This window comes from Paramormyrops kingsleyae, chromosome 19, assembly GCF_048594095.1.
Source record: "Paramormyrops kingsleyae isolate MSU_618 chromosome 19, PKINGS_0.4, whole genome shotgun sequence".
In the NCBI taxonomy this organism is placed as follows: domain Eukaryota; kingdom Metazoa; phylum Chordata; class Actinopteri; order Osteoglossiformes; family Mormyridae; genus Paramormyrops; species Paramormyrops kingsleyae.
The window spans coordinates 17,120,868-17,136,146 of NC_132815.1; the positions used below are offsets into that span (position 1 = coordinate 17,120,868).

At 40.0% G+C, this 15,279-nt stretch overlaps 1 pseudogene; it reads right to left on the bottom strand.

Moving 5' to 3' along the window:
* Positions 1–4,055: 4,055 nt before the first annotated feature.
* Positions 4,056–4,185, bottom strand: LOC140581236 (U4 spliceosomal RNA; annotated as a pseudogene).
* Positions 4,186–15,279: the final 11,094 nt, after the last annotated feature.

Genomic DNA, 15,279 nt, shown 5'->3' on the forward strand with positions numbered 1-15,279 from the left:
GTGCACCTTGTGTCCGAGCCCGACCCGGTCCGACACATTAACTGTAATTATGAGCCCGAGTCCGATTTAAACCCGACTATTTTTTAATACGTGAGCCGTTGTAACAGACGTTCTCAACTACAATTCTAAGTTGTTTGAACTACAGAAATTAGTTTAGATTTATCTTAATGAAAAATGCAACAAGGACGAAGCATGTAAACTGCATTGTTTGTTTATTCAGAATGGATTTTTGAGACACGTTTAGAAGAAAAGCACGTTTTCACTTATCCAGTTCGCTTGCTGCTGGAACCAGTTTGTGTGCTCGGCATCGAACTTTAAGTAAAGGGTTAAGAAAAAGGTTAAATCCTTCCGTAAGCAGCCAACGAGGTATGTGTTAATTAAGTTTTAGTTAAGTTTGTTGTATTTAGCCATGTAAATGTAAATGCTAACTGAGGTTCGTGTTAACTGTATATGAATTCTCTAAGCTGTCTTTATTGTTATTTATGTTTATATTTCATTTGAATTTCAATGTTTGTTAGCTAATATTGTAAGTAAATGTGCTTGATTTTGTGTTTCCGTATCTGTATTTAGTTCTCACGTCTGCCGTGATGGTGATAATAACGAAGCCACTGTCTTTCGAATAAACCGTCGGCTCAGTTAAATGCAAAGGACTCTTGTGCTCGTGTCTTACGGGAGGGAGCTACATTTATAATTATGGCATAGCTCTCCACCCAATTAGGCTAATTAAGTAATGATTTAAAAAAAAAAAACACACACAAATGCTTGATCATGGCCCCGCCCGGCCCGGCCCGGCCCGGCCCGAAGATAGTGGCAGGAAATATCGGCCCGACCCGGCCCACGGGTCGGGTCGGGTCGGGTCTGGGCTCGGGCTCGGGCAGAGAATCTAAACTCTAATTTAGGGACGCTCTCTGCATATCTTGATTGTAATGTGGGTTAATTGAGCTACTGTTGCCTTTTTATCAGCTTGAACCAGTCTGGCCATTCTTCTCTGACCTCTGCCATCAACAAGGCATTTTCAGTCAGATTACCGCCGCTCACTGGATTATTTTTCTTTTTCAGCCCATTGTCTGTAAACCCTAGAAATGATTGTGCATGAAAATCCTAGTATATCTGCAGTTCCTGAAATACTCATACCAACCCGTCTGGGACCTACAAATAAGCCACATACAAAATCACCTTTCTTCCCCATTCTTGTGTTTGATGTGAACATTAACTGAAGCTCCTGATCTGTATCTGCATTATACAATAAGTGGCAGACCACGTGACAGGGCGGGGCCACAGAGTGCTGTGGCACAAAGTGCGTTAAAATCGCTAATGCTCTGTTGAGTCAATAACCGCAGAGTTCTAAACTTCCTCTGGCATTAACCCCAACACAAAAACTGTGCACTGGGAGCTTCATGGAATGAATGGGCTTCCATGGCCGAGCAGCTGCACGCAAGCCTTACATCACCAAGTGCAATGCCAAGCCTTACGGTGTAAAGCACGCCACCAGTGGACTCTGGAGCAGTTGAAACATGTTCTGTGGAGTGAAGAATCATGCTTCTCTGTCTGGCAGTCTGATGGACGAGTCTGGGTTTGGTGGATGCCAGGAGAACATTACCTGCCTGACTGCATTATGCCAAGTGTAAAATTTGGTGCAGGAGGTATATTGGTATGGGGTTGTTTTTCAGGGGTTAGGCTAGGCCTCTTAGTTCTATTGAAAATAATTCTTAATGCTGCAGCTTAAGATATTTTGGTCACTTCTATGCTTCCAACTTTGTGGGATCAGTTTGGGGGAGGCCCTTTTCTGTTCCAGCATGACTGTGCTCCATGGTACAAAGCAAGGTCCATGAAGAGATGGTTGGATGAGTTTGGTGTGGCAGAACTTGCCTGGCCCTCACAGAGCCCTAACCTAAACCCCATCAAACACTTCTGGGATGAACTAGAATGGAGATTGCAAGCCAGGCCTTCACGTCCAACATTAGTGCCTGACCTCACAAATGCTCTTCTGGATGAATGGGCAAAAATTCCCACAGACACACTCCTTAAACTTGTGGAAAGCCTTCCCAGAAGAGTGGCAGCTGTTATAGCTGCAAAAGGGAGACTAAATCCATATTGATTCCTAAGGATTTAGAATGGGATGTTATAAAAAGTTCTGTAGGTGCAATGGCCAGGATATGGGCTATTAATTAATGTAGCAAAATTATTTGCAAATGTGTATGGAGAGTTGTGTCACTATATCCCAATCCGTGTGTGCGGAATCAGATTAGTAAATGTATAACAGAATTTGTAAATGCATACTGAGATTTGCAAATGTATAAAGGAATCTCTAAATGTGTATTCAGAATTTGTGTGAATTCTGTGTAGTATTATTTGTGTTATTGATACACCTCTGAATTGGCTGTCTTTTTACATGTGATTCTTGCTACACTTCTGCTGTGGCAGATCTGCAAATGTATGTGGAGGTTTTGACATTTCTGTACACATCTGCAAATCACAGTACGCATTTACAAATTCTTCTACACATTTACAAATCTAATTACGCACACAGAGACTGAGATAGTCGGGCAACTCCATACACATTTGCAAATAATTTTCTACAGTAATAGCCCCATACCAGGTGACCCAAACATTTATCCATGTACAGTAGTGTATATATACACACATACACATGCATATATCACCACATGAAAAAGGACTTTAAATTACTATCACAATCACAAACAGAGCTATTAACATGAGTCATTTAAGGCTGAATGCCAATTAACAAGACATATTAGCTATAAAAGGGGTCTGAAAATCAAACAGTTGGTGCCTGATTTGCAGGTGTATCAATAATACAATCTGATGAGTCATCTCTTTTTCCTACATTAAACTGGGTTTATATTAGGGAGAAAACCAGTATGCTGTGGAATCCATAATGATACAGGCAGGCAGTGATTAGGTCAGATGATTGCTCTGCATGGGTTTATAATGGCCAAGGAACATCAGGCACAGGACCAGGTGCATGCTGTGCGGCAAACCATCTTGTTCTTCTCTTATACTAAAATAATAATTGCAAACTACACCCTGCTAAACAGCAAGAGTTGCTTCATGAATACCAGAATGTAATGTCTGCAGTTTTTGCACACTTGCATTTTATGTAGTCCTGTGTGTTATATGTAGCACCATGGTCCTGGAGGAACGCCGTCTCGTTTCACTATGTACTGTGTTGCTGCATAAGGTTGAAACGACAATAAAAGCCACTTGACTTGAATGAAGTCAAATGTCTTCTGTTGCTTCCCCAGTACATAATTTTATCCATCTTTTCTTCTTTTCTCATACTCCTTGACATTCACCAGGCTTAATGACTCCATCAACCCCTCCCCCCAATCAGGTTGCTACTCCTCCCATACCCCCAAACCTCTAAAATCTCTAGGTCTCCTACACTCTTCCAAGCAGTGGCTCTTCCCTTTGCTGTGACTAAGTGCCATTTTTGGTGCAATTTGTCTCAAAATTAAACAGTTCACATGTCAACAGGTCAAACAACTATACAATGTTCTTGAGAAGTTTGAAAAAGATACATCAATTACTTTTAGAGTTACTGTTTACAAAAGAACTTCTTCAGCTGTTCTTTCCTGCCTTTGCTGGTATCTAATGCTGCTGCTTCAATTTTTGTGTGTTGATTTTCTCAAAGTGAAACCAGTTCCATAGTTTCACCCATACAATGTGTCTGAAAAGCTTGAAAAAGATAATTCATATACTTATATATACTCAAATAGTTATTGTGCTGAAGAGATCAAGTGCCAGACACTGGCTTTTTCTCTTTGCTATCACTATGTAGTGATGCTTCAATTTTAGTGTGATTTGTCTCAAAATAAAACAGGTACCAGAAAATCAGCTATACAATGTTCCTGTGAAGTTTGAAAAACATCCATCAAATATTTTTAGAGTTATTGTGCTCACACGATTGATTGTCTTTTGCAGTCATTCTTCCCTTTGCTGCCACTAGGTATATGAATAAGATGTGAGAGCAAGTTTTGGAAATAGAGTACAGGGTCAGCTAGCATCCAATACCCAGCAATTGGGGTTAAGGGCCTTGCTCAAGGGGTGATATAATTGATCTGTTGACCATAGGAACCCACCGAGCTACATTAAAAAATTAACCAGCAATAATCATGCACCAGTTAAACCTCACAGGCTGCAATATTGCCACTGCGCAAGGATTAAGTTGTTACTTACAGTACTACTAATTTCTAGTGCAGGCACTTTCCAGGAACATTTATTTCCTGCTCTTTGATGAGACATGCTTGGTATTGATTGCCAAGGCAGAAAAACGTGGCTCACATTAAGTTAAGTAGGGATGTCCTTTTTAGGTCAGGGGCCTGAGAAAGGTCGATACCCACGTGCTGAGATCTTCACTCACGCTACTGTTGCTCTTGGCACCGAGAGTGTGGTTTGGTCAGGATAAGGGAAACCGCAAAATATCAACAAGAAGGGGCCATGGACACCTTCTAAATGTGCAGCTTTTAAAGACTTACTAAACAGCCCAGGTATTTGTTGTGGGTAATCAAAAGCAGATGGATGACATTTTAAAAATGATCAGCCACATGTCGCCAGTATAAAATCAACACTGTAAATGGGTGCCTTCAGAAACACCAGAGTGGACAGGCATTGTGGTCACGGCCTCAGCTTTCCAGGTGCTGATCTCAGACTTAGGCCTACTACACTAATAATGAAGTAAAGTGACCCTTCCGATTCTTTGTAACCCGTGTCTGATATGGTGGTTATGAGGTTCCCCTAAAAATACTTCTCACTTTTTAACGATACAAATTTACATTTATCTACAGTTACAAACTCAAGACATGACTGAGGTTCTTCCAGGGGTGACTCTGCAATTAAGGCCCCGGACTCATAACTTGAGTTGATGTTTAAATCCCGGGGGGGGGGGGGGCTGGTATGGCATCTATTTAGCCTGAACTTCTCTAGTGAAAAATCCATGTTCAAAAATGCCTTTGGATAAGAGCGTTGGTTTAAGTGTTAATTAAATCGTTTGCTTGCTGAAGTCCCACATTGTGCTGCTAAGAAGCTTCAAGCTTTTCCATCATAATATTTACATTTATCCAGAAGGAGGAACAGATGAGGCTCTGTTCTGGAAAATCTTCCGTAACTAACTTAATTTCAGAACAAACAATGCAAAACAAACAAACAAACAAACAAACAAGAAAACTTAAAATGTAAACTGTCTTTCCAAGCTGGACAGAAATTATTGTACCTAATTCCCTGGTGGAATTGTGCCACTTTTAAAAAGAAAATTACACCGACCACAAATTGCACTCAACAATTCCAGTACCTCAGCGCTTGACCACTTTAAAATGAGCGCGCAGTAAGATGATAAATATAACTCCTTTATGGCTTTGTTATTACGTACTGAGAAGGTGGAGAGGGGGCCAATCTTGCGGCTGTCAGGCCGGATGGCCGTTGTGATGTGGGCGGCCTGAAAAGGCAGCGCTTTGAGCCCCCGCACCGCGGGAATACGCCAGGGACGCCGCTAAATCAAAAACAGCGTGCCGGTTTGTGTACGAGAGCCTCATCGCACATGGGCGCGTGTTCAAAAGAAAGTACACAAAACAAAAACAAAACAAAAAAAAATGCTTTATAATATATAGTTCAGCACATCTCTGGCCCACATGTAGTCAGATCCTGAGAATCGTGATTCAGTAGTGAATATCATCTTAGTTGAAATATCAATTAAGCTACCGGGTGCAGAATGTGGTTAAAGACTAAGTATGCTCTCAATGGATTTATGTCATGACCGTGACTGGGAAAAGCAGTTAGAAGAAAGATGGATGGACTTATGGATCTAAATTTGAGGGAAAATGTGATAAAGTACTGACTAAAAAAAAAAGGAAAAAGTCAATGGGTATCTGTTAGGCAAGAGACAGTGTTCAGTGAAAATAATACAGAATGGATTTATCTGTTAGATAGCGTCTGCTTGCACTATTGGATTTTTAGTGTAATAAGACAAACTGAATAACAGGCCTTTCATTTAAACAGATCATCTTCATTCATTTGAATATTAAGAGAGTTTCAGAATATATGACAGTATATGACTGAGAGGGTTTGAGCCGTGGCGTGACTCCCTGGTTAATTCTTGCTAATAGCCATGTAGCTGTTGTGGTTGCCTGTCACAATCCCACTTCCCAGTCCTACTGCTGCCTGGAAACATTGCAAGTCAAAAAAGATTCCTATTAAAATTTACTATTTGGCCAGGCTTGATGCTGTTTCAATTTTGACAACGGCTATAAACTTTAGCCAGAAACTACTATACGAAAGATTAAAAACAGCCTGAAATCCTGAATTATAATATCTAAAAAATAATGCCATTCAGGCTTGAAAAGAATGAATCAATTTAATATAGAATTAACTAATTTAATCAAAACTGTAGTTATAACATTTTGTGCAAAGATCTTTGATTATTTTTTATTCTTTTAGGGTTGACCTAACCAAACAAAAGCTAAAAGCCAACATAGTAATAATAATACGGTTTTGCATTGAACAGAGAATATTTCTTGTAGACCTACGCACATACCCTGGAAGTCAGCTTTCTGTAAGACAAATGGGTAACTGGAGAGCACAGGGTCCGTGTGGGTGTGGGAAGGACACACACTGACTTCCTGGTTCTTTCAGCAGTTTTCTTGATTAGGTCGATTTGTTACAGTACGTTACTGGACAAAATAAGAACCCCCGAGTCACATTTATGCCTGTCTTTCATGTCTTAAATAAGCCAGGCTTTGCCCCTGAGTAAATGCAATTATTATTTAATGAAGGCCACATTGTTTTTAACGTGCATTTGGCTAGCTGCTGATCTGTGCCTGCTGTAGGTCGCGTCTCCCTGCACTGATATCCCTTTACTTTTAACAATCTCACCTGTGTGCCTTCGCCATATTTACAATTAACACGTTCAAGTTAGATTCAACGTCCATTACTTTGGAATAAACAGTATATGTTGACTAATGAAATTCATTATCAGGTTTGTTACAATGAGCAATAAACATTCCTACTATTTATCAGAACAGCTTGTTACAATAAACATGGCCACTCTCCACTCCAGCCGAAATGGGCCTATTGTGAACAGCTGAAGTTCAAGCTCTGCTAAAGTGACTTTAAACTATGACTTCTATTTTTATTTTGTAATGTGAGCCTGGGTGACTCGGAATCAGCTGAGCCATCCATCTACACACATAATGACAGCATTTCGGTCCGTGACATAACCCGCGGTGCCACTGTGACAATTTGCCGCTGGCATTCGCTCCATCGAGGTTTTGAGCAGCCCTCTGATCCCTGACCTTTGGTGGCGTTAGTCACCGGTCGTCAGCGCCGAAGAGCAGGAGGGTGGGCCCCCGTCGGGTCGAGCCGGAGACTTTACAACATTTCACTGTCCCAGGCCAGCACACACTTCCAGTAAATAGGTCTGTGTGTGGGCAAAGCCTTAATCCCATCCTCTGATTTTCCTTTAGGAATGCAGCCTTCTGCCCAGCGCTGGTGAGCTCTGAAAGGATCCCTGCGTTGGCTTCATAAAGGTCCTTTGAGGAGACGTCTCTCAGGACTAAATTTAGATCCTCATATAATGCTGACTCACTTTGCTAGTCTGTTGCTGGATGCTGTGTTTATGCTTGCGCTCAATGTAAAGTTTTATGGTTTTACAGTATAGGTTTTATAGAGAAGTAGCGGGAAGGCTATAGGTTGTCCTTCCTCTTTCAAAATGTTTTATGGAATATGGAGAATTCATTATTACACAGAACACAATATTAAAATGTGGCAAGAACATTAGCTACATGTAGTGATATGGACTATGTAAGGCCATTAAACTAAACTAATGAGGATCCAACTATTTGCCACTCCCTTTGTACAACGACTGGTTTCCTGGCACCTGGTCCAGGAGGTGAGCATCTTCACAGGAAACAGCTGCCATGACTTATCTTGCAGACAGATCTGTGCTTTAATCATAGCCAGCGTGCGGGAGATTAGCGACCCATGTCAGTCACACCGCAAGCTGCCGCTGAATCGGCCCCACGGGGGAAAAACGAGGGCCGCTCCTCCTGCGTTGTGTAAGTGCTCTAAAGCTTTTCATTTTTCTTTTTTTTGACCTGATCTTCCTGTTTTCGGAGTCAGATCCCTACTAAGGTGCTACAGATAAATACCAATCCATCGCTACAGCATTCCAACAACTTGGAATACAGCCTTTTGGAACACTTCAGTACACATATACTGTACAGTGTAATTTCAGAACTGTGAAAAAGGCAGTAATGGACTAAAATAGTCCAATACAAACACTGGCTAAAGCTAAGTCTCCACCCTTCATGGGACAGTTATCACACTTCTATGCATGTTATTTTAACACTATTTTCTATTCTTTCAACTGCTCAGACTGCACCGCTGTCTATGTATATACACAGACATACACGCACACATACATGCACACCACATCACTGCACTGAAGTCTCTGGAAGTCCTGAGCCGTGTCCAGACATATACTAGTGATTGTGCATGAGGATAACCACCAAATCCACCACGTCTATCAGCCCCGGGATAGTCTGACAACTGCGCATAGAGAAAGTGCCCAATGTAAGGCTTTCTGGAGAGTTGTCTGGCCACCCACACCAGCCCGGAGACTTTTTATTTGGTTAGCTGGCAATCATTAGAAATTCCATCTTTGAGAATACAAATTAATGATGCTGAAAATCCAGCTCTCTGACTGCTTAAAATTCAGTCGGGGGGACTGAGATTTCTATTAGCGCTGTTATGTGCAAAGTAGAGGTCTAGTTGGTGCGCACTGGGAGAGTTTACAGCAGGCCCCATGTCTGGTGGAAGTCTGGATTCTGCTCCAGGTTTGACTGTGAACGAAAGGGTGTTTCTGCAGCTGATTAAAGCTGACGAACCCTGTCATCCACTCAAATCGTGCAGACGAATAAATACAACAGCCAAAACTGGCCGTCAGGTTGATTTTTCAGACTGGACACTACATTTGACCTAATCAGGACCGCAGTCAACCCACATATGTCACGCAACCTCAAGGCTGCTCTGACAAGTGTTTTCAGTGTCGTTTTTTTCTATTCAGCTAAGATTTTGAGCATTGAATAGTGTCATACATATCAGGCAGTTATGAAAACATTAATTTGGGTCACATCATTTATGAAATTTCCTTTGTCAATGATTGTTAGCTTCTTAGTTTCTCAGATAAATGGTCGCATAACTCCGATGCACCTGTACTAGTACCAATGAATAAAGTTTTGTTTCAAACTATTCATTGACACTTATCATAAACAGAGTCCCTGAGCTGAACTGTTTAGTCCCTTTCATACCAGCTTGGGTCAAGTAAAACATTTCTTTCTTCAGGTTTGTTCATTGATTCATCCACGTCATACAAGCCCCTTTTCCGTCCCATGGTGGCTGCCCCTTGGCACCTTCTTTGAATTCAATTTTATTTTATCGCATGTTACATTAATTCTGCAATTACATATATTTTGATTAATAAATATCATGCATTTATCTCATTATATGTTGTACTTAATGGTAGTTACAAGATATTAGGCATAGACTTTTTCAGGTGTCTGTACATCATTACACCAGAGGGTGGCGAAAGAGAGGGCATCTTACTTGTCAATGGACTAACTGGACAAACTGAACAACGAAACACTCATTTGATGAACTGAACAGAATGAACAAACTGAATGAACAACAACTCAGAGAACGAACTGAATGAATCTGTGCTGTCACCCAGATCATTTTGGTTACTTATTCAAAAAGAGATAAATATGTAGGCCTAAATTAGTTAAGTAAAGACTTCAGTTTTCATTTTGACATTTACAAATTAAAATGCTTTTATTACAAAGTATACAACAATCACCAAACACAAATGCATTAACACAGTATAATACCATTTATATATTCTACTTTTCTATCCCACTGTGACCCTGAAAGTGGAGTTTCATAAGATTGAATCCCAGCAACAGAGATCTTGTTATTTACTTGGGCTGTTTCAAATGAGGCTTGAAAATAATTCTGAAGGACTGAAATCAGCACCTGATGATACTTACAACTTGGACAAGACCACAAAATAATATACTTCTACTTTAATAATAATACGTCAGTATGACTAGCTGAGAGTAAAAATAAACAGTGTCTCTATGGTTACCGGTGTTTACTATATTAGATTAAAGGGGAGTGATCTGTAATAAAATGATATTGAGTGCATTAGCTGTTGTGACAAAAGGGTGTGAAATCTTCTGTTCTTCTTTTTAACAGACAAAAGAAAGGGCAATAGAGTGTTTGATCATTTACTGTAGTGATGAAAAGTAAATGAAAAGGGAAGGGAAGATGAAAAAGGGAAAAGGAATTAGACACTTAAGACGCCACATTTTCGAGATGTTCAGAAGAAATATGTACATGTGGCCTTATAATTAAGGCACCTCAACTAGTGTATAGTTAAAGCTGATAGAGAGATCTGGAACAGTATAGAGACAGGCACACTGAATATAGTCGCCTCGACTTACATTTTCAGCCAGAATATATATGAAGATCTCTTCCATAATTAACAATTAGTTCAAGAAACAGTGCCTAGGAATGTGAATTAAATTTATAAAGTATTCTATAAAGTATTAAATAAAAATGTTCTCTGTATTGTTAATGGTGCCAAGTAACTGAAGTATCATCACCTTCTGATATGCTTATTATGCAGAGATGTAAGATTTACCCAGAGGGCAATTTGATCTTTGCCAAGAGGTTCCGGAATGACACACAGTCCAATTCCTGTCATGGTCTGTCCGCTCAAATCGCCACAGAGCGTCCATGAAACCAGGCCAGCCTGAGGCAGCCAGGGCAGCATCCTGAAGCTCGGCCTCTCATTCCACATTCTTGTCTGAGATCTTAATTATGTCTCAGACCAGCAGGATTTTCATTTTTTAAGAGTGGGTTGATGAGCAATGGGATTATACTTTAACCTGTGCCTCATTTTGAAGATAGTGGCCAAAATATGAAAAAAAAAACCTTTTCCCCTTAGGTATATACTGTAAACTTAACTGTTTGGCGGTTTCGAAACAACACTTCATACTACTAGTATATACTGATTTAGACCAAAAAGTAGTATTTGGTATGCAGTATGTAAAAAATATGAAATTTGCAGTATGCCAAAGTTACCCGGATGTCATACTGATTTTGAAAATGTCACCAGTATGCACATGACCAGTCCACCTTGCCTACTGCATCCCCTAATGCAATGTGGCAGAACGTCACAGCCTTGGTTTGACTGTTATGGGTGTTTGTCAATATACATACTTGAACATACTAGCGTACCCGTTTTATGTCATATTCCATTGCCAAAGCCCAGTTTCAATATTAAAAACAGAAGTACATAGACGTCATTCTTGCTCCACCCCAAATATCAAGGATACATCAGTTGCACCCTCACCAAAACAAGACCAACCCATGATTCATTGCATCCCAAGTTCTTTCTTGAGAGGCAAGTTAGCAAGAACGGTCTTGGCCAAGACCACAAGTACAATCTTTGCGTTCTAGGTATTGAGAAAGACCCCCCAAAAAAACAAATAGCACACCTGAAGGCCACCAGGGAAAGCTCAGCCTCATAATAAATTAATTCAAACTTTCATTCAGTTTCCTTTTATATTATCATTTTCATTTTTTTTAAAGGGAGGGCAATCAGTCAAACTAACTGGACCAAACAAGTCAGCAGCTCTACATGGATCAGCGAGCTAGCTAATGTTAACTGCTAATATTTCCCCATTACATTTCCTATAGACAAGGCACAGTATGTTTAGTCTTCAGGCATACATGATGGATGTGGGTGTTGGGATTTAACCTCCAATACTGACCTCTAATCACAGCTTACAAAAGGATGAACTAAATGTTACTGTCATTCTGATTAATTTATCTAGGTTAAACTACATGTTAATGTATAGCCTACTTATGATTTGTAATTTATTTAAATATTACATGCTTTTGCAATTTGTGTATGTATAGTTGTTTGCCCTGATTGCCTATATTACTCTATTCAGTCGTGTAAATGACAACACATCGCAAGACACACTTGTGACACAATTAGTGCTGTCAAACAATAATTTTTTTAAAATCAGATTAATCACAGGGTTGCTGTGGATTAATTTCGATTAATCACGATTAAATATCATTCATTTTTAATCTATATTAATCGCATCTCATTTTGCATGAGCAAACAGACTCAAGAAAAAAGGGAACATATATGCACTTATCATGTTTATTGAACATCCTGAACACAAGTCGGATGCATTCCATCTGCCACAGAAGTGCCATACCATGGACCCATATCAAAATAATAGACAAAGACAAAAACTTCAAACAAAATGGCAAGATTTCTAGTTCTATCACTTAATCAGGTATTCTAGAAGGATTTGATATTTTGGGATTTAATTTTAATTGGGAATTAAATTTTTTGAGATTCATTATGTTCATTCATCCAGGCAGGAAAGTTTGTAAGATTTATAGCTGCAAATGCAGTTGGTCCATCCATTATCCAGTCGTTTTCCAAACCTGCCTGTCCAGTTCAGGGGCACCATAAACCTGAGGCCTGTCCCGTAAAATATAAGGTCCAACACAAAATTTGCATATGGGGGAAAGTTAACCATTGATTTTTTATTTAATGTCTTTCCTGGACCATTTCTGACTCCATATTGTATTTCATTACTACAATTCCTTCAGCTATGGGACACATTTAAATCTAGGCAGGAAAATAGGAATAGATCATTCAGTAAAATTTTAAGAAATCTCTGAAAGCAATGTTAAATGTAATAGAAGCGCTACTTTCAAATTCAATCTATCCATCATCTTCTTGTTCTGCTTAAGGTTGCGGCACAGAGCACACGGCTGGGGACATCCTGAGCAGCATACCAGGCTAAATGCATTTTCATTGCACCAACTAATGTTACAGTGATATTTCAGACTTTGATAAGGCCCTTTGATATTCCATTGAAGCCCTGTGACATTATAATAAGGCCATGAATAATTCTGTGAGGCACTGTGGTACTTCAGTAAAGCCCTCGGATACTCAGTATCAAATGCTCTGTGAAAATATATGAAACTTCATTGTATTTCAGTTAGTCCTTTTAACACTTCAGTAACATCCTTTAATACTTCATTAATTCACTATGAAACTACTGTGAGGTCTATTGACATTTCAGTAAGACCTTGTGATATTTCTGTGTGAACATCTGATACATACAGTATGACTCTATGAAACTTCAATAAGACCCTGTGATTCAGTGAGTCCAACTGATGCAGTCCAGTGATACGTATCAACAGCCCAGTACCTGGTCAGAGACCAGCTTTGATGATAATAATGGAGGAAAACTTATAATGAAACTATCTTCTAGTTTGAATTCTTTGCCTCCAGTATTTAAACATGTGCAGTTAATCCTCTGATAATGGCTGGAATCCCTCCCCACCCTCAACATATAGTACATGGAACTTAAACTGTCAATTACAATGATTATAATTAGTTACAATACAACCTGATACACGTGCTGTCAGGGAGAACGTCACACGTAATTAAAAGAAATGCATGGATTTCTATAGTGGAAAGGCTGACAGTTATGGATTGGTTGTCTTTAATTTGCCACTTTCACATGTAGCCGGTGCGGTAAAGTTTCACCACAGATATATAGAGGACGTAAGAGATGGGCCCAAGGGCAGAGGCCGCCAGGTTCTGATACTGCTCGGCCCGAATACAATGCATGATATGTATGCCCACCACAGCGCAATTAACTTCTAAAGTTCCTTTTCTTTTTAACATTTTTCTTTCTTTTCAAGCAGGATCCTGGCAGGACTAAGAATAATCAACCGAGGAAAAGTTTACTGTTTGGAATTCGAGCTGCTTCCAGGGCTTATTTTAGCATTTTATTCATTGAAGCTGCATTTACCGTTTTACTTGGAAAAGGGGGGAAAATCCATCACAGACAAGCAGGCACCTAAAGGATAGACAAGCAGCCTGTTCTTTTAAAGGCTGCATTTAACATTGTTCCGTGGTTCGTACCGTGCAGCCGGAATCGTGCGAGGCCTCTGCACCTCTGAAGAATACGTATTGCTTCTGGTACAAATATCAAACGTCTATTACAAGTAAGATCCCTCTCTCAAATTTTAGGATTACAAGAATGTTGCTTTGTGGCAGAAATACAAAGATAATGTTGCCTTTTGGCAATTTTCTTTTTTTCACCTGTAATCAATACATATATATATATATATATAATACAGTGTTTTGTGACTTTTAATGCATATTCAGTCTCACCAATTTTATGTACACCATCGCCATTAACAATGGCAATATTATCTTTGTTTAATATTTATATTAAATCAGCGATTTAATTCTTGAAAAAAAAAAGAATTGTAAACCTGAGAAAACAATACATATTACTTAATCAGGTTTCAATTTTTACTGAAGATTTTTTTCAGGTCCTGTAATGTGTAGTGGTTATTAATTTATTTTATGTTTATTTAATGTTGCCTAACTGTATGATTGACATCAGCACTGCAGTGCAGATTGTTGCTCTTTGATTGAGGAGGTTGGGGATTTACAGAATTGTTTTTTTAAATAGAATTTTTTTTTCCATCTGTCTGCCCATCCATCCATCCATCTACTTTTCCCAGTCAGGATTGTGGGGACTTTGTCTACTGTAAAATGATGAAGGCGGATCCTTCTAGAATTCCTCTATAACAGGGACTGAAGAATATCAGACAATCAGTACTTGTGATGCACTGGTCCCCGAATCGGCAGGGGTGAGGATTAGGTCCCGGGGTGGACTGCTGGCCACTTGGCCTGGGAGACCCTCCACTTCAAATGGGACGGGCCGCCCCGACACCCGGGTCAGCGAAACGCAAGCAGAAAGACCGCGAGCCTCGGGTGGGGGAGCACACAGGGAATATGATCACGCTGGAATTCAAACCTCCATTTTTTAAAAAGTTGGACAGATGTTTCTTTGTAAAGAGGGTCGGGGGGCATTTGGGGGGAGGGAGTGTCACCTCACATTTTCTGCTCACTAGTCTGACAACACTCAATATGAGCCCTGAAGGGGTCTAAGATGTTCACTGGAGTTGTGTGCAGTGTGTTCGGGGGCCACACCATGACTGTGAAAACACTGTTTAAACGAATCCAGCTTCAGCGCGGGAAACATGGTGACAGTGAAGCTGAGAGTGGCGGCCTACAAAGCGCAGCCCTGCTCGTACCAGACTCATCCCAGAATCCATCAGGATTCTCTTTCTGAACCAGTAACACGT